Genomic DNA, 21,630 nt, shown 5'->3' with positions numbered 1-21,630 from the left:
TGATATCTCAATGCTTATAACAAACCTGAGACCCTTCCTATAGCATGAGATGTGATATCTCAAGGCCTCTAATACCAAACCTGAGATCCTTCTTCTAACATGAGATGTGATATCCAACTCCTTCCCGTTCCAAACCTGAGACACTTCCTATAGCATATGTGATATCCAACTCCTTCCATTCCAAACATGAGACCCTTCCTATAGCAAGAATGTAATATCCAACTCCTACCCATTCCAATCCTGAGACCCTTCCTATAGCAAGAGATGTGATATCCAAATCCTTCCCATTCCAATCCTGAGACCCTTCCTATAACATGAGATGTGATATCCAACTCCTTCCCATTCCAACCTGAGACACTTCCTATAGCATGAGAAGGGATATCCAACTCCTTCCCAATCCAATCCGGAGACCCTTCCGATAGCAGAGATGTGATATCTCAATGCTTATACCAAACCTGAGACCCTTCCTATGGCATGATATGTGATATCCAACTCCTTGCCATTCAAATCCTGAGACCCTTCCTATAGCATGGGAAGGGATATCCAACTCCTTCCCAATCCAATCCTGAGACCCTTCCGATAGCAGAGATGTGATATCTCAACGCTTCTACCAAACCTGAGACCCTTCCTTTAGCATGAGATGTGATATCCAAATCCTTTGCATTCCAATCCTGAGACCCTTCCTATAGCATGAGATGTGATATCTCAATGGTTCTAATACCAAACCAGAGATCCTTCCTATAACATGAGATGTGATATCCAATTCCTTCCCATTCCAAACCTGAGACCCTTCCTGTAACATGAAATGTGATATCCAACTCCATCCCATTCCAACCTGAGACCTTTCCTATAGCATGAGATGGGATATCCAACTCCTTCCAAATCCAATACTGATACCATTCCGATAGCATGAGATGTGATATCCCAATGCTTCTACCAAATCTGAGACCCATACTATGGCATGAGATGTGATACCAAACTCCTTCCCATTCCAATCCTGAGACCCTTCCTATAGCTTGAGATGTGATATCCAACTTCTTCCCATTCCAATTTTGAGACCCTTCCTATACCATGAGACTTGATATCTCAATGCTTCTAATACCAAACCTGAGACCCGTCCTATAACATGAGATGTGATATCCAAATCCTTCCCCTTCCAAACCTTAGACCCTTCCTTTATCATGAGATGTGATATCCAACTCCTTCCCATTCCAATCCTGAGACCCTTCCGATATCATGAGATTTGTTATCTCAATGCTTCTAATATCAAACTTGAGACCCTCCCTATAGCATGAGATGTGACATCCAAGTCCTCCCCATTCCAATCCTGAGACCCTTCCTATAGCATGAGATGTGATATCTCAATGCTTCTAATACCAAACCTGAGACCCTTCCTATAACATGAGATGGGATATCCAACTCAGATGGGATATCCAACTCCTTCCCATTCCAATCCTGAGACCCTTCCGATAGCAGAGATGTGATATCTCAATGCTTATATCAAACCTGAGACCCTTCCTATGGCCTGAGATGTCATATACAACTCCTTCCCATTCCAATCCTGAGACCCTTCCTATAGCATGAGATGTGATGTCTCAATGCTTCTAATACCAAACCTGAGATCCTTCCTATAACATGAGATGTGATATCCAACTCCTTCCCATTCCAATCCTGAGACCCTTATGATAGCATGAGATGTGATATCTCAATGCCTCTTATACCAAACCTGAGATCCTTCCGATAGCATGAGATGTGATATCTCAATGCTTGTAATACCAAACCTGAGATCCTTCCTATAATATGAGATGTGATTTCCAAATCCTTCCCCTTCCAAACCTGAGACCCTCCCTTTAGCATGAGATGTGATATCCAACTCCTTCCCATTCCAATCCTGAGACCCGTCCTATAACATGAGATGTGATATCCAAATCCTTCCCCTTCCAAACCTTAGACCCTTCCTTTATCATGAGATGTGATATCCAACTCCTTCCCATTCCAATCCTGAGACCCTTCCGATATCATGAGATTTGTTATCTCAATGCTTCTAATATCAAACTTGAGACCCTCCCTATAGCATGAGATGTGACATCCAAGTCCTCCCCCTTCCAATCCTGAGACCCTTCCTATAGCATGAGATGTGATATCTCAATGCTTCTAATACCAAACCTGAGACCCTTCCTATAACATGAGATGGGATATCCAACTCCTTCCCATTCCAATCCTGAGACCCTTCCGATAGCAGAGATGTGATATCTCAATGCGTATACCAACCTGAGACCCTTCCTATAACATGAGATGTGATATCCAACTCCTTCCCATTCCAAACCTGAGACCCTTCCTATAGCATATGTGATATCCAACTCCTTCCAATTCCAAACATGAGACCCTTCCCATAGCAAGAATGTAATATCCAACTCCTTCCCATTCCAATCCTGAGACCATTCCTATAGCATGAGATGTGATATCTCAATGCTTCTAATACCAAACCTGAGATCCTTCCTATGACATGAGATGTGATATCCAATTCCTTCCCATTCCAAACCTGAGACCCTTCCTACAGCATGCGATGTGATATCTCAATGCTTCTAATACCAAACCTGAGACCAGTCCTATAACATGAGATGGGATATCCAACTCCTTCCCGTTCCAATCCTGAGACACTTCCGATTGCAGAGATTTGATATCTCAATGCTTATACCAAACCTGAGACTCTTCCTATAACATGAGATGTGATATCCAACTCCTTCCCGTTCCAAACCTGAGACCCTTCCTATAGCATGAGATGTGATATCCAAATCCTTCCCATCCCAATCCTGAGACACTTCCAATTGCAGAGATGTGATATCTCAATGCTTATACCAAACCTGAGACTCTTCCTATAACACGAGATGTGATATCCAACTCCTTCCCGTTCCAAACCTGAGACCCTTCCTATAGCATGAGATGTGATATCCAACTCCTTCCCATTCCAATCCTGAGACCCTTCCGATAGCATGAGATGTGATATCTCAATGCCTCTAATACCAAACCTGAGATCCTTCCTATAACATGTGATGTGATATTCAAATCCTTCCCCTTCCAAACCTAAGACCCTCCCTTTAGCATGAGATGTGATATACAACTCCTTCCCATTCCAATCCTGAGACCCTTCTGATAGCATGAGATGTGATATCTCAATGCCTCTAATACCAAACCTGAGATCCTACCTCTAACATGAAATGTGATATCCATCTCCTTCCATTTCCAAACCTGAGACCCTGCCTATAGCATGAGCTGTGATATCCAAGTCCTTCCCATTCCAATCCTGAGACCCTTCCTATAGCATGTGATGTGATATCTCAATGCTTATACCAAACCTGAGACCCTTCTTATGGCATGAGATGTCATATACAACTCCTTCCCATTCCAATGCTGGGACCCTTCCTATAGCATGAGATGTGATATCTCAATGCTTATAGCAAACCTGAGACCCTTCCTATAGCATGAGATGTGATATCTCAAGGCCTCTAATACCAAACCTGAGATCCTTCTTCTAACATGAGATGTGATATCCAACTCCTTCCCGTTCCAAACCTGAGACACTTCCTATAGCATATGTGATATCCAACTCCTTCCATTCCAAACATGAGACCCTTCCTATAGCAAGAATGTAATATCCAACTCCTACCCATTCCAATCCTGAGACCCTTCCTATAGCAAGAGATGTGATATCCAAATCCTTCCCATTCCAATCCTGAGACCCTTCCTATAACATGAGATGTGATATCCAACTCCTTCCCATTCCAACCTGAGACACTTCCTATAGCATGAGAAGGGATATCCAACTCCTTCCCAATCCAATCCGGAGACCCTTCCGATAGCAGAGATGTGATATCTCAATGCTTATACCAAACCTGAGACCCTTCCTATGGCATGATATGTGATATCCAACTCCTTGCCATTCAAATCCTGAGACCCTTCCTATAGCATGGGAAGGGATATCCAACTCCTTCCCAATCCAATCCTGAGACCCTTCCGATAGCAGAGATGTGATATCTCAACGCTTCTACCAAACCTGAGACCCTTCCTTTAGCATGAGATGTGATATCCAAATCCTTTGCATTCCAATCCTGAGACCCTTCCTATAGCATGAGATGTGATATCTCAATGGTTCTAATACCAAACCAGAGATCCTTCCTATAACATGAGATGTGATATCCAATTCCTTCCCATTCCAAACCTGAGACCCTTCCTATAACATGAAATGTGATATCCAACTCCATCCCATTCCAACCTGAGACCTTTCCTATAGCATGAGATGGGATATCCAACTCCTTCCAAATCCAATACTGATACCATTCCGATAGCATGAGATGTGATATCCCAATGCTTCTACCAAATCTGAGACCCATACTATGGCATGAGATGTGATACCAAACTCCTTCCCATTCCAATCCTGAGACCCTTCCTATAGCTTGAGATGTGATATCCAACTTCTTCCCATTCCAATTTTGAGACCCTTCCTATACCATGAGACTTGATATCTCAATGCTTCTAATACCAAACCTGAGACCCGTCCTATAACATGAGATGTGATATCCAAATCCTTCCCCTTCCAAACCTTAGACCCTTCCTTTATCATGAGATGTGATATCCAACTCCTTCCCATTCCAATCCTGAGACCCTTCCGATATCATGAGATTTGTTATCTCAATGCTTCTAATATCAAACTTGAGACCCTCCCTATAGCATGAGATGTGACATCCAAGTCCTCCCCATTCCAATCCTGAGACCCTTCCTATAGCATGAGATGTGATATCTCAATGCTTCTAATACCAAACCTGAGACCCTTCCTATAACATGAGATGGGATATCCAACTCAGATGGGATATCCAACTCCTTCCCATTCCAATCCTGAGACCCTTCCGATAGCAGAGATGTGATATCTCAATGCTTATATCAAACCTGAGACCCTTCCTATGGCCTGAGATGTCATATACAACTCCTTCCCATTCCAATCCTGAGACCCTTCCTATAGCATGAGATGTGATGTCTCAATGCTTCTAATACCAAACCTGAGATCCTTCCTATAACATGAGATGTGATATCCAACTCCTTCCCATTCCAATCCTGAGACCCTTATGATAGCATGAGATGTGATATCTCAATGCCTCTTATACCAAACCTGAGATCCTTCCGATAGCATGAGATGTGATATCTCAATGCTTGTAATACCAAACCTGAGATCCTTCCTATAATATGAGATGTGATTTCCAAATCCTTCCCCTTCCAAACCTGAGACCCTCCCTTTAGCATGAGATGTGATATCCAACTCCTTCCCATTCCAATCCTGAGACCCTTCTGATAGCATGAGATGTGATATCTCAATGCCTCTAATACCAAACCTGAGATCCTACCTCTAACATGAAATGTGATATCCATCTCCTTCCCTTTCCAAACCTGAGACCCTGCCTATAGCATGAGATGTGATATCCAAGTCCTTCCCATTCCAATCCTGAGACCCTTCCTATAGCATGTGATGTGATATCTCAATGCTTATACCAAACCTGAGACCCTTGCTATGGCATGAGATGTCATATACAACTCCTTCCCATTCCAATCCTGAGACCCTTCCTATAACATGAGATGTGATATCTCAATGCTTGTACCAAACCTGAGACCCTTCCTATAGCATGAGATGTGATATCCAACTTCTTCCCATTCCAATCCAGAGACCCTTCCTATAGCATGAGATGTGATATCTCAATGCTTATACCAAACCTGAGACCCTTCCTATAGCTTGAGATGTGATATCCAACTCCTTCCCATTCCAATCCTGAGACCCTTCCGATAGCATGAGATGTCATATCTCAAGGCCTCTAATACCAAACCTGAGATCCTTCCTCTAACATGAAATGTGATATCCAACTCCTTCCCCTTCCAAACCTGAGAACCTTCCTATAGCATGAGATATGATATCCAACTCCTTCCCATTCCAACCTGAGACCCTTCCTATAGCATGAGATGGGATATCCAACTCCTTCCAAATCCAATACTGATACCCTTCCGATAGCATGAGATGTGATATCCCAATGCTTCTACAAACCTGAGAACCATACTATGGCATGAGATGTGATATCAAACTCCTTCCCATTCCAATCCTGAGACGCTTCCTATAGCTTGAGATGTGATATCCAACTCCTTCCCATTCCAATTCTGAGACCCTTCTTATAACATGAGACTTGATATCTCAATGCTTCTAATACCAAACCTGAGACCCGTCCTATAACATCAGATGTGATATCCAAATCCTTCCCCTTCCAAACCTTAGACCCTTCCTTTATCATGAGATGTGATATCCAACTCCTTCCCATTCCAATCCTGAGACCCTTCCGATATCATGACATTTGTTATCTCAATGCTTCTAATATCAAACTTGAGACCCTCCCTATAGCATGAGATGTGACATCCAAGTCCTTCCCATTCCAATCCTGAGACCCTTCCTATAGCATGAGATGTGATATCTCAATGCTTCTAATACCAAACCTGAGACCTCATGCTAAAGGGAGGGTCTCAGGTTTGGAAGGGGAAGGATTTGGATATCACATCTCATGTTATAGGAAGGATCTCAGGATCGGTATTAGAAGCATTGAGATATCACATCTCATGCTATCGGAAGGATCTCAGGTTTGGTATTAAAAGCATTGAGATATCACATCTCATGCTATCGGAAGGGTCTCAGGTTTGGAACGGGAAGGAGTTGGATATCCCATCTCATGTTATAGGACTGGTCTCAGGTTTGGTATTAGAAGCATTGAGATATCACATTGCATGTTGTAGGAAGGGTCTCAGGTTTGGAATGGGAAGGAATTGGATATCACATCTCATGTCATAGGAAGGATCTCAGGTTTGGTATTAGAAGCATTGAGATTTCACATCTCATGCTATAGGAATGGTCTCAGGATTGGAATGGGAAGGAGTTGGATATTACATTCTTGCTATAGGAAGGGTCTCATGTTTGGAATGGGAAGGAGTTGGATATCACATATGCTATAGGAAGGGTCTCAGGTTTGGAACGGGAAGGAGTTGGATATCACATCTCATGTTATAGGAAGTGTCTCAGGTTTGATATAAGCATTGAGATATCACATCTCTGCTATCGGAAGTGTCTCAGGATTGGAATGGGAAGAAGTTGGATATCCCATCTCATGTTATAGGACGGGTCTCAGGTTTGTTATTAGAATCATTGAGATATCATATTGCATGCTGTAGGAAGGGTCTAAGGATTGGAATGGGAAGGACTTGGATATCACATCTCATGCTATAGGTAGGCTCTCAGGTTTGGAAAGGGAAGGCGTTGGATATCACATCTCATGCTATAGGAAGGGTCTCAGGATTGGAATGGGAAGGAGTTGGATATCACATCTCATGCTATAGGAAGGGTCTCAGGTTTGGTATAAGCATTGAGATATCACATTTCATGCTATAGGAAGGGTCTCAGGATTGGAATGGGAAGGAGTTGGATATCACATCTCATGTTATAGGAAGGATCTCAGGTTTGGTATTAGAAGCATTGAGACATCACATCTCATGCTATAGGAAGGGTCTCAGGATTGGAATGGGAAGGAGTTGTATATGACATCTCATGCCGTAGGAAGGGTCTCAGGTTTGGTATAAGCATTGAGATATCACATCTCTGCTATAGGAAGGGTCTCAGGATTGGAATGGGAAGGAGTTGGATATCCCATCTCATGTTATAGGAAGGGTCTCATGATTGGAATGGGAAGGACTTGGATATCACATCTCATGCTATAGGAAGGCTCTCAGGTTTGGAAGGGGAAAGAGTTGGATATCACATTTCATGTTAGAGGTAGGATCTCAGGTTTGGTATTAGAGGCATTGAGATATCACATCTCATGCTATCAGAAGGGTCTCAGGATTGGAATGGGAAGGAGTTGGATATCACATCTCATGTTAAAGGGAGGGTCTCAGGTTTGGAAGGGGAAGGATTTGGATATCACATCTCATGTTATAGGAAGGATCTCAGGTTTGGTATTAGAAGCATTGAGATATCACATCTCATGCTATCAGAAGGGTCTCAGGATTGGAATGGGAAGGAGTTGGATATCACATCTCATACTAAAGGGAGGGTTTCAGGTTTGGAAGGGGAAGGATTTGGATGTCACATCTCATGTTATCGGAAGGATCTCAGGTTTGGTATTAGAAGTATTGAGATATCACATCTCATGCTATAGGAAGGGTCTCAGGATTGGAATGGGAAGGAGCTGGATATCACATCTCATGCTAAAGGAAGGGTCTCAGGTTTGGTAGAAGCATTGAGATATCACATCTCATGCTATAGGAAGGATCTCAGGATTGGAATGGGAGGGACTTAGATATCACATATCATGCTATAGGGAGGGTCTCAGTTTTGATATTAGAAGCATTGAGATATCACATCTCATGCTATCGGAAGTGTCTCAGGTTTGGAATGGGAAGGAGCTGGATATCACATCTCATGCTAAAGGAAGGGTCTCAGGTTTGGAACGGGAAGGAGTTGGATATCACATCTCATGTTATAGGAAGGGTCTCAGGTTTGGTATAAGCATTGAGATATCACATCTCTGCTATCGGAAGTGTCTCAGGATTGGAATGGGAAGGAGTTGGATATCCCATCTCATGTTATAGGACGGGTCTCAGGTTTGTTATTAGAATCATTGAGATATCATATTGCATGCTGTAGGAAGGGTCTAAGGATTGGAATGGGAAGGACTTGGATATCACATCTCATGCTATAGATAGGCTCTCAGGTTTGGAAAGGGAAGGAGTTGGATATCACATTTCATGTTAGAGGAAGGATCTCAGGTTTGGTATTAGAGGCAATGAGATATCACATCTCATGCTATCAGAAGGGTCTCAGGATTGGAATGGGAAGGAGTTGGATATCACATCTCATGCTAAAGGGAGGGTCTCAGGTTTGGAAGGGGAAGGATTTGGATATCACATCTCATGCTATAGGAAGGGTCTCAGGTTGGAATGGGAAGGAGTTGGATATCACATCTCATGTTATAGGAAGGGTCTCAGGATTGGAATGGGAAGGACTTGGATATCACATCTCATGCTATAGGAAGGCTCTCAGGTTTGGAAGGGGAAAGAGTTGGATATCACATTTCATGTTAGATGTAGGATCTCAGGTTTGGTATTAGAGGCAATGAGATATCACATCTCATGCTATCAGAAGGGTCTCGGGATTGGAATGGGAAGGAGTTGGATATCACATCTCATGCTAAAGGGAGGGTCTCAGGTTTGGAAGGGGAAGGATTTGGATATCACATCTCATGTTATAGGAAGGATCTCAGGTTTGGTATTAGAAGCATTGAGATATCACATCTCATGCTATCGGAAGGATCTCAGGTTTGGTATTAGAAGCATTGAGATATCACATCTCATGCTATCAGAAGGTTCTCAGGATTGGAATGGGAAGGAGTTGGATATCACATCTCATGCTAAAGGGAGGGTCTCAGGTTTGGAAGGGGAAGGATTTGGATATCACATCTCATGTTATCGGAAGGATCTCAGGTTTGGTATTAGAAGTATTGAGATATCACATCTCATGCTATACGAAGGGTCTCAGGATTGGAATGGGAAGGAGTTGGATATCACATCTCATGCTAAAGGAAGGGTCTCAGGTTTGGTAGAAGCATTGAGATATCACATCTCATGCTATAGGAAGGGTCTCAGGATTGGAATGGGAAGGACTTAGATATCACATATCATGCTATAGGGAGGGTCTCAGTTTTGATATTAGAAGCATTGAGATATCACAACTCATGCTATCGGAAGTGTCTCAGGATTGGAATGGGAAGGAGCTGGATATCACATCTCATGCTAAAGGAAGGGTCTCAGGTTTGGAACGGGAAGGAGTTGGATAGCCGATCTCATGTTATAGGAAGGGTCTCAGGTTTGGTATAAGCATTGAGATATCACATCTCTGCTATCGGAAGTGTCTCAGGATTGGAATGGGAAGGAGTTGGATATCCCATCTCATGTTATAGGACGGGTCTCAGGATTGTTATTAGAATCATTGAGATATCATATTGCATACTGTAGGAAGGGTCTAAGGATTGGAATGGGAAGGACTTGGATATCACATCTCATGCTATGGATAGGCTCTCAGGTTTGGAAAGGGAAGGAGTTGGATATCACATTTCATGTTAGAGGAAGGATCTCAGGTTTGGTATTAGAGGCATTGAGATATCACATCTCATGCTATAGGAAGCGTCTCAGGATTGGAATGGAAGGAGTTGGATATCACATCTCATGTTATAGGAAGGATCTCAGGTTTGGTATTAGAAGCATTGAGACATCACATCTCATGCTATAGGAAGGGTCTCAGGATTGGAATGGGAAGGAGTTGGATATCACATCTCATGCTATAGGAAGGGTCTCTGGTTTGGTATAAGCATTGAAATATCACATCTCATGCTATAGGAAGGGTCTCAGGATTGGAATGGGAAGGAGTTGTATATGACATCTCAATCCGTAGGAAGGGTCTCAGGTTTGGTATAAGCATTGAGATATCACATCTCTGCTATCGGAAAGGTCTCAGGATTGGAATGGGAAGGAGTTGGATATCCCATCTCATGTTATAGGAAGAGTCTCAGGTTTGGTATTAGAAGCATTGAGATATCACATCTCATGCTATAGGAAGTGTCTCAGGATTGGAATGGGAAGGACTTGGATATCACATCTCATGCTATAGGGAGGGTCTCACGTTTGATATTAGAAGCATTGAGATATCACATCTCATGCTATAGGAAGGGTCTCAGGATTGGAATGGGAAGGAGTTGGATATCACATCTCATGCTATAGGAAGGGTCTCAGGTTTGGTATAAGCAGTGAGATATCACATCTCATGCTATAGGAAGTGTCTCAGGATTGGAATGGGAAGGAGTTGGATATCACATCTCATGTTATAGGAAGGGTCTCAGGTTTGGTATTAGAAGCATTGAGACATCACATCTCATGCTATAGGAAGGGTCTCAGGATAGGAATGGGAAGGACTTGGATATCACATCTCATGCTATAGGGAGGGTCTCAAGTTTGATATTAGAAGCATTGAGATATCACATCTCATGATATCGGAAGGGTCTCAGGATTGGAATGGGAAGGAATTGGATATCACATCTCATGATAAAGGAAGGGTCTAAGGTTTGGAAGGGGAAGGATTTGGATATCACATCTCATGTTATAGGGCGGGTCTCAAGTTTGGTATTAGAAGCATTGAGATATCAAGTCTCATGGTATAGGAAGGGTCTCAGAATTGGAATGGGAAGGAGTTGGATATCACATCTCAAGCTATAGGAAGGGTCTCAGGATTGGAATGGGAAGGAGTTTGATATCACATCTCATGCCATAGTATGGGTCTCAGGTTTGGTATAAGCATTGGGATATCACATCTCTGCTATCGGAAGTGTCTCAGGATTGGAATGGGAAGGAGTTGGATATCCCATCTCATGTTATAGGACGGGTCTCAGGTTTGTTATTAGAATCATTGAGATATCATATTGCATGCTGTAGGAAGGGTCTAAGGATTGGAATGGGAAGGACTTGGATATCACATCTCATGCTATAGATGGGCTCTCAGGTTTGGAAAGGGAAGGAGTTGGATATCACATTTCATGTTAGAGGAAGGATCTCAGGTTTGGTATTAGAGGCAATGAGATATCACATCTCATGCTATCAGAAGGGTCTCAGGATTGGAATGGGAAGGAGTTGGATATCACATCTCATGCTAAAGGGAGGGTCTCAGGTTTGGAAGGGGAAGGATTTGGATATCACATCTCATGCTATAGGAAGGGTCTCAGGTTGGAATGGGAAGGAGTTGGATATCACATCTCATGTTATAGGAAGGGTCTCAGGATTGGAATGGGAAGGACTTGGATATCACATCTCGTGCTATAGGAAGGCTCTCAGGTTTGGAAGGGGAAAGAGTTGGATATCACATTTCATGTTAGAGGTAGGATCTCAGGTTTGGTATTAGAGGCAATGAGATATCACATCTCATGCTATCAGAAGGGTCTCAGGATTGGAATGGGAAGGAGTTGGATATCACATCTCATGCTAAAGGGAGGGTCTCAGGTTTGGAAGGGGAAGGATTTGGATATCACATCTCATGTTATCGGAAGGATCTCAGGTTTGGTATTAGAAGTATTGAGATATCACATCTCATGCTATAGGAAGGGTCTCAGGATTGGAATGGGAAGGAGTTGGATATCACATCTCATGCTAAAGGAAGGGTCTCAGGTTTGGTAGAAGCATTGAGATATCACATCTCATGCTATAGGAAGGGTCTCAGGATTGGAATGGGAAGGACTTAGATATCACATATCATGCTATAGGGAGGGTCTCAGTTTTGATATTAGAAGCATTGAGATATCACAACTCATGCTATCGGAAGGATCTCAGGTTTGGTATTAGAAGCATTGAGATATCACATCTCATGCTATCGGAAGGATCTCAGGTTTGGTATTAGAAGCATTGAGATATCACATCTCATGCTATCAGAAGGTTCTCAGGATTGGAATGGGAAGGAGTTGGATATCACATCTCATGCTAAAGGGAGGGTCTCAGGTTTGGAAGGGGAAGGATTTGGATATCACATCTCATGTTATCGGAAGGATCTCAGGTTTGGTATTAGAAGTATTGAGATATCACATTTCATGCTATAGGAAGGGTCTCAGGATTGGAATGGGAAGGAGTTGGATATCACATCTCATGCTAAAGGAAGGGTCTCAGGTTTGGTAGAAGCATTGAGATATCACATCTCAGGTTTGGAAAGGGAAGGACTTAGATATCACATATCATGCTATAGGGAGGGTCTCAGTTTTGATATTAGAAGCATTGAGATATCACAACTCATGCTATCGGAAGTGTCTCAGGATTGGAATGGGAAGGAGCTGGATATCACTTCTCATGCTAAAGGAAGGGTCTCAGGTTTGGAATGGGAAGGAGTTGGATAGCCGATCTCATGTTATAGGAAGGGTCTCAGGTTTGGTATAAGCATTGAGATATCACATCTCTGCTATCGGAAGTGTCTCAGGATTGGAATGGGAAGGAGTTGGATATCCCATCTCATGTTATAGGACGGGTCTCAGGATTGTTATTAGAATCATTGAGATATCATATTGCATGCTGTAGGAAGGGTCTAAGGATTGGAATGGGAAGGACTTGGATATCACATCTCATGCTATGGATAGGCTCTCAGGTTTGGAAAGGGAAGGAGTTGGATATCACATTTCATGTTAGAGGAAGGATCTCAGGTTTGGTATTAGAGGCATTGAGATATCACATCTCATGCTATAGGAAGCGTCTCAGGATTGGAATGGAAGGAGTTGGATATCACATCTCATGTTATAGGAAGGATCTCAGGTTTGGTATTAGAAGCATTGAGACATCACATCTCATGCTATAGGAAGGGTCTCAGGATTGGAATGGGAAGGAGTTGGATATCACATCTCATGCTATAGGAAGGGTCTCTGGTTTGGTATAAGCATTGAAATATCACATCTCATGCTATAGGAAGGGTCTCAGGATTGGAATGGGAAGGAGTTGTATATGACATCTCAATCCGTAGGAAGGGTCTCAGGTTTGGTATTAGCATTGAGATATCACATCTCTGCTATCGGAAAGGTCTCAGGATTGGAATGGGAAGGAGTTAGATATCCCATCTCATGTTATAGGAAGAGTCTCAGGTTTGGTATTAGAAGCATTGAGATATCACATCTCATGCTATAGGAAGTGTCTCAGGATTGGAATGGGAAGGACTTGGATATCACATCTCATGCTATAGGGAGGGTCTCACGTTTGATATTAGAAGCATTGAGATATCACATCTCATGCTATAGGAAGGGTCTCAGGATTGGAATGGGAAGGAGTTGGATATCACATCTCATGCTATAGGAAGGGTCTCAGGTTTGGTATAAGCAGTGAGATATCACATCTCATGCTATAGGAAGTGTCTCAGGATTGGAATGGGAAGGAGTTGGATATCACATCTCATGTTATAGGAAGGGTCTCAGGTTTGGTATTAGAAGCATTGAGACATCACATCTCATGCTATAGGAAGGGTCTCAGGATAGGAATGGGAAGGACTTGGATATCACATCTCATGCTATAGGGAGGGTCTCAAGTTTGATATTAGAAGCATTGAGATATCACATCTCATGATATCGGAAGGGTCTCAGGATTGGAATGGGAAGGAATTGGATATCACATCTCATGATAAAGGAAGGGTCTAAGGTTTGGAAGGGGAAGGATTTGGATATCACATCTCATGTTATAGGGCGGGTCTCAAGTTTGGTATTAGAAGCATTGAGATATCAAGTCTCATGGTATAGGAAGGGTCTCAGAATTGGAATGGGAAGGAGTTGGATATCACATCTCAAGCTATAGGAAGGGTCTCAGGATTGGAATGGGAAGGAGTTTGATATCACATCTCATGCCATAGTATGGGTCTCAGGTTTGGTATAAGCATTGGGATATCACATCTCATGCTATCGGAAGGGTCTCAGGTTGGAATGGGAAGGAGTTGGATATCAAATCTCATGTTATAGGAAGGGTCTCAGGATTGGAATGGGAAGGACTTGGATATCACATCTCATGCTATAGGAAGGCTCTCAGGTTTGGAAGGGGAAAGAGTTGGATATCACATTTCATGTTAGAGGTAGGATCTCAGGTTTGGTATTAGAGGGATTGAGATATCACATCTCATGCTATCAGAAGGGTCTCAGGATTGGAATGGGAAGGAGTTGGATATCACATCTCATGCTAAAGCGAGGGTCTCAGGTTTGGAAGGGGAAGGATTTGGATATCACATCTCATGTTATAAGAAGGAGCTCAGGTTTGGTATTAGAAGCATTGAGATATCACATCTCATGCTATCGGAAGGATCTCAGGTTTGGTATTAGAAGCATTGAGATATCACATCTCATGCTATCAGAAGGGTCTCAGGATTGGAATGGGAAGGAGTTGGATATCACATCTCATGCTAAAGGGAGGGTCTCAGGTTTGGAAGGGGAAGGATTTGAATATCACATCTCATGTTATCGGAAGGATCTCAGGTTTGGTATTAGAAGTATTGAGATATCACATCTCATGCTATAGGAAGGGTCTCAGGATTGGAATGGGAAGGAGTTGGATATCACATCTCAAGCTATAGGAAGGGTCTCAGGATTGGAATGGGAAGGAGTTTGATATCACATCTCATGCCATAGTATGGGTCTCAGGTTTGGTATAAGCATTGGGATATCACATCTCATGCTATCGGAAGGGTATCAGGATTGGATTTGGAAGGAGTTGGATATCCCATCTCATGCTATAGAAAGGGTCTCAGGTTGGAATGGGAAGGAGTTGGATCTCAAATCTCATGTTATAGGAAGGGTCTCAGGATTGGAATGGGAAGGACTTGGATATCACATCTCATGCTATAGGAAGGCTCTCAGGTTTGGAAGGGGAAAGAGTTGGATATCACATTTCATGTTAGAGGTAGGATCTCAGGTTTGGTATTAGAGGCATTGAGATATCACATCTCATGCTATCAGAAGGGTCTCAGGATTGGAATGGGAAGGAGTTGGATATCACATCTCATGCTAAAGGGAGGGTCTCAGGTTTGGAAGGGGAAGGATTTGGATATCACATCTCATGTTATAAGAAGGAGCTCAGGTTTGGTATTAGAAGCATTGAGATATCACATCTCATGCTATCGGAAGGATCTCAGGTTTGGTATTAGAAGCATTGAGATATCACATCTCATGCTATCAGAAGGGTCTCAGGATTGGAATGGGAAGGAGTTGGATATCACATCTCATGCTAAAGGGAGGGTCTCAGGTTTGGAAGGGGAAGGATTTGGATATCACATCTCATGTTATCGGAAGGATCTCAGGTTTGGTATTAGAAGTATTGAGATATCACATCTCATGCTATAGGAAGGGTCTCAGGATTGGAATGGGAAGGACTTGGATATCACATCTCATGCTATAGGAAGGCTCTCAGGTTTGGAAGGGGAAAGAGTTGGATATCACATTTCATGTTAGAGGTAGGATCTCAGGTTTGGTATTAGAGGCAATGAGATATCACATCTCATGCTATCAGAAGGGTCTCAGGATTGGAATGGGAAGGAGTTGGATATCACATCTCATGCTAAAGGGAGGGTCTCAGGTTTGGAAGGGGAAGGATTTGGATATCACATCTCATGTTATCGGAAGGATCTCAGGTTTGGTATTAGAAGTATTGAGATATCACATCTCATGCTATAGGAAGGGTCTCAGGATTGGAATGGGAAGGAGTTGGATATCACATCTCATGCTAAAGGAAGGGTCTCAGGTTTGGTAGAAGCATTGAGATATCACATCTCATGCTATAGGAAGGGTCTCAGGATTGGAATGGGAAGGACTTAGATATCACATATCATGCTATAGGGAGGGTCTCAGTTTTGATATTAGAAGCATTGAGATATCACAACTCATGCTATCGGAAGGATCTCAGGTTTGGTATTAGAAGCATTGAGATATCACATCTCATGCTATCGGAAGGATCTCAGGTTTGGTATTAGAAGCATTGAGATATCACATCTCATGCTATCAGAAGGTTCTCAGGATTGGAATGGGAAGGAGTTGGATATCACATCTCATGCTAAAGGGAGGGTCTCAGGTTTGGAAGGGGAAGGATTTGGATATCACATCTCATGTTATCGGAAGGATCTCAGGTTTGGTATTAGAAGTATTGAGATATCACATTTCATGCTATAGGAAGGGTCTCAGGATTGGAATGGGAAGGAGTTGGATATCACATCTCATGCTAAAGGAAGGGTCTCAGGTTTGGTAGAAGCATTGAGATATCACATCTCAGGTTTGGAAAGGGAAGGACTTAGATATCACATATCATGCTATAGGGAGGGTCTCAGTTTTGATATTAGAAGCATTGAGATATCACAACTCATGCTATCGGAAGTGTCTCAGGATTGGAATGGGAAGGAGCTGGATATCACATCTCATGCTAAAGGAAGGGTCTCAGGTTTGGAACGGGAAGGAGTTGGATAGCCGATCTCATGTTATAGGAAGGGTCTCAGGTTTGGTATAAGCATTGAGATATCACATCTCTGCTATCGGAAGTGCCTCAGGATTGGAATGGGAAGGAGTTGGATATCCCATCTCATGTTATAGGACGGGTCTCAGGATTGTTATTAGAATCATTGAGATATCATATTGCATGCTGTAGGAAGGGTCTAAGGATTGGAATGGGAAGGACTTGGATATCACATCTCATGCTATGGATAGGCTCTCAGGTTTGGAAAGGGAAGGAGTTGGATATCACATTTCATGTTAGAGGAAGGATCTCAGGTTTGGTATTAGAGGCATTGAGATATCACATCTCATGCTATAGGAAGCGTCTCAGGATTGGAATGGAAGGAGTTGGATATCACATCTCATGTTATAGGAAGGATCTCAGGTTTGGTATTAGAAGCATTGAGACATCACATCTCATGCTATAGGAAGGGTCTCAGGATTGGAATGGGAAGGAGTTGGATATCACATCTCATGCTATAGGAAGGGTCTCTGGTTTGGTATAAGCATTGAAATATCACATCTCATGCTATAGGAAGGGTCTCAGGATTGGAATGGGAAGGAGTTGTATATGACATCTCAATCCGTAGGAAGGGTCTCAGGTTTGGTATAAGCATTGAGATATCACATCTCTGCTATCGGAAAGGTCTCAGGATTGGAATGGGAAGGAGTTGGATATCCCATCTCATGTTATAGGAAGAGTCTCAGGTTTGGTATTAGAAGCATTGAGATATCACATCTCATGCTATAGGAAGTGTCTCAGGATTGGAATGGGAAGGACTTGGATATCACATCTCATGCTATAGGGAGGGTCTCACGTTTGATATTAGAAGCATTGAGATATCACATCTCATGCTATAGGAAGGGTCTCAGGATTGGAATGGGAAGGAGTTGGATATCACATCTCATGCTATAGGAAGGGTCTCAGGTTTGGTATAAGCAGTGAGATATCACATCTCATGCTATAGGAAGTGTCTCAGGATTGGAATGGGAAGGAGTTGGATATCACATCTCATGTTATAGGAAGGGTCTCAGGTTTGGTATTAGAAGCATTGAGACATCACATCTCATGCTATAGGAAGGGTCTCAGGATAGGAATGGGAAGGACTTGGATATCACATCTCATGCTATAGGGAGGGTCTCAAGTTTGATATTAGAAGCATTGAGATATCACATCTCATGATATCGGAAGGGTCTCAGGATTGGAATGGGAAGGAATTGGATATCACATCTCATGATAAAGGAAGGGTCTAAGGTTTGGAAGGGGAAGGATTTGGATATCACATCTCATGTTATAGGGCGGGTCTCAAGTTTGGTATTAGAAGCATTGAGATATCAAGTCTCATGGTATAGGAAGGGTCTCAGAATTGGAATGGGAAGGAGTTGGATATCACATCTCAAGCTATAGGAAGGGTCTCAGGATTGGAATGGGAAGGAGTTTGATATCACATCTCATGCCATAGTATGGGTCTCAGGTTTGGTATAAGCATTGGGATATCACATCTCATGCTATCGGAAGGGTCTCAGGTTGGAATGGGAAGGAGTTGGATATCAAATCTCATGTTATAGGAAGGGTCTCAGGATTGGAATGGGAAGGACTTGGATATCACATCTCATGCTATAGGAAGGCTCTCAGGTTTGGAAGGGGAAAGAGTTGGATATCACATTTCATGTTAGAGGTAGGATCTCAGGTTTGGTATTAGAGGGATTGAGATATCACATCTCATGCTATCAGAAGGGTCTCAGGATTGGAATGGGAAGGAGTTGGATATCACATCTCATGCTAAAGCGAGGGTCTCAGGTTTGGAAGGGGAAGGATTTGGATATCACATCTCATGTTATAAGAAGGAGCTCAGGTTTGGTATTAGAAGCATTGAGATATCACATCTCATGCTATCGGAAGGATCTCAGGTTTGGTATTAGAAGCATTGAGATATCACATCTCATGCTATCAGAAGGGTCTCAGGATTGGAATGGGAAGGAGTTGGATATCACATCTCATGCTAAAGGGAGGGTCTCAGGTTTGGAAGGGGAAGGATTTTGATATCACATCTCATGTTATCGGAAGGATCTCAGGTTTGGTATTAGAAGTATTGAGATATCACATCTCATGCTATAGGAAGGGTCTCAGGATTGGAATGGGAAGGAGTTGGATATCACATCTCAAGCTATAGGAAGGGTCTCAGGATTGGAATGGGAAGGAGTTTGATATCACATCTCATGCCATAGTATGGGTCTCAGGTTTGGTATAAGCATTGGGATATCACATCTCATGCTATCGGAAGGGTATCAGGATTGGATTTGGAAGGAGTTGGATATCCCATCTCATGCTATAGAAAGGGTCTCAGGTTGGAATGGGAAGGAGTTGGATATCAAATCTCATGTTATAGGAAGGGTCTCAGGATTGGAATGGGAAGGACTTGGATATCACATCTCATGCTATAGGAAGGCTCTCAGGTTTGGAAGGGGAAAGAGTTGGATATCACATTTCATGTTAGAGGTAGGATCTCAGGTTTGGTATTAGAGGCATTGAGATATCACATCTCATGCTATCAGAAGGGTCTCAGGATTGGAATGGGAAGGAGTTGGATATCACATCTCATGCTAAAGGGAGGGTCTCAGGTTTGGAAGGGGAAGGATTTGGATATCACATCTCATGTTATAAGAAGGAGCTCAGGTTTGGTATTAGAAGCATTGAGATATCACATCTCATGCTATCGGAAGGATCTCAGGTTTGGTATTAGAAGCATTGAGATATCACATCTCATGCTATCAGAAGGGTCTCAGGATTGGAATGGGAAGGAGTTGGATATCACATCTCATGCTAAAGGGAGGGTCTCAGGTTTGGAAGGGGAAGGATTTGGATATCACATCTCATGTTATCGGAAGGATCTCAGGTTTGGTATTAGAAGTATTGAGATATCACATCTCATGCTATAGGAAGGGTCTCAGGATTGGAATGGGAAGGAGTTGGATATCACATCTCAAGCTATAGGAAGGGTCTCAGGTTTGGTATAAGCATTGAGATATCACATCACATGCTATAGGAAGGGTCTCAGGATTGGAATGGGAAGGTGTTGTATATGACATCTCATGATATAGGAAGGGTCTCAGGTTTGGTATAAGCATTGAGATATCACATCACATGCTATAGGAAGGGTCTCAGGATTGGAATGGGAAGGACTTGGATATCACATCTCATGCTATAGGCAGGGTCTCAGGTTTGGAAAGGGAAGGAGTTGGATATCACATTTCATGTTAGAGGTAGGATATCAGGTTTGGTATTAGAGGCATTGAGATATCACATCTCATGCTATCAGAAGGGTCTCAGGATTGGAATGGGAAGGAGTTGGATATCACATCTCATGCTAAAGGGAGGGTCTCAGGTTTGGAAGGGGAAGGATTTGGATATCACATCTCATGTTATAGGAAGGATCTCAGGTTTGGTATTAGAGGCATTGAGATATCACATCTCATGCTATCATAAGGGTCTCAGGATTGGAATGGGAAGGAGTTGGATATCACATCTCATGCTAAAGGGAGGGTCTCAGGTTTGGAAGGGGAAGAATTTGGATATCACATCACATGTTATAGGAAGGATCTCAGGTTTGGTATTAGAAGCATTGAGATATCACATCTCATGCTATCGGAAGGGTCTCAGGATTGGAATGGGAAGGAGTTGGATATCACATCTCATGCTGTAGGAAGGGTCTCAGGTTTGGAACGGGAAGGAGTTGGATATCACATCTCATGTTATAGGAAGAGTCTCAGGTTTGGTATAAGCATTGAGATATCACATCTCTGCAGTCGGAAATGTCTCAGGATTGGGATGGGAAGGAGTTGGATATCACATCTCATGCTATAGGAAGGGTCTCAGGTTTGGAAAGGGAAGGAGTTGGATATCACATCTCATGCTATAGGAAGGCTCTCAGGTTTGGAAGGGGAAAGAGTTGGATATCACATTTCATGTTAGAGGTAGGATCTCAGGTTTGGTATTAGAGGCATTGAGATATCACATCTCATGCTATCAGAAGGGTCTCAGGATTGGAATGGGAAGGAGTTGGATATCACATCTCATGCTAAAGGGAGGGTCTCAGGTTTGGAAGGGGAAGGATTTTGATATCACATCTCATGTTATAAGAAGGAGCTCAGGTTTGGTATTAGAAGCATTGAGATATCACATCTCATGCTATCGGAAGGATCTCAGGTTTAGGTATTAGAAGCATTGAGATATCACATCTCATGCTATCAGACGGGTCTCAGGATTGGAATGGGAAGGAGTTGGATATCACATCTCATGCTAAAGGGAGGGTCTCAGGTTTGGAAGGGGAAGGATTTGGATATCACATCTCATGTTATCGGAAGGATCTCAGGTTTGGTATTAGAAGTATTGAGATATCACATCTCATGCTATAGGAAGGGTCTCAGGATTGGAATGGGAAGGAGTTGGATATCACATCTCAAGCTATAGGAAGGGTCTCAGGTTTGGTATAAGCATTGAGATATCACATCACATGCTATAGGAAGG

The sequence above is a fragment of the Ambystoma mexicanum genome, chromosome 7p (genome assembly GCF_040938575.1).
Source record: "Ambystoma mexicanum isolate Mex_15411 chromosome 7p, UKY_AmexF1_1, whole genome shotgun sequence".
Taxonomy (NCBI): domain Eukaryota; kingdom Metazoa; phylum Chordata; class Amphibia; order Caudata; family Ambystomatidae; genus Ambystoma; species Ambystoma mexicanum.
The sequence above is the reverse complement of the archived record's forward strand: the minus strand, read 5'-3'. Positions refer to the sequence as shown.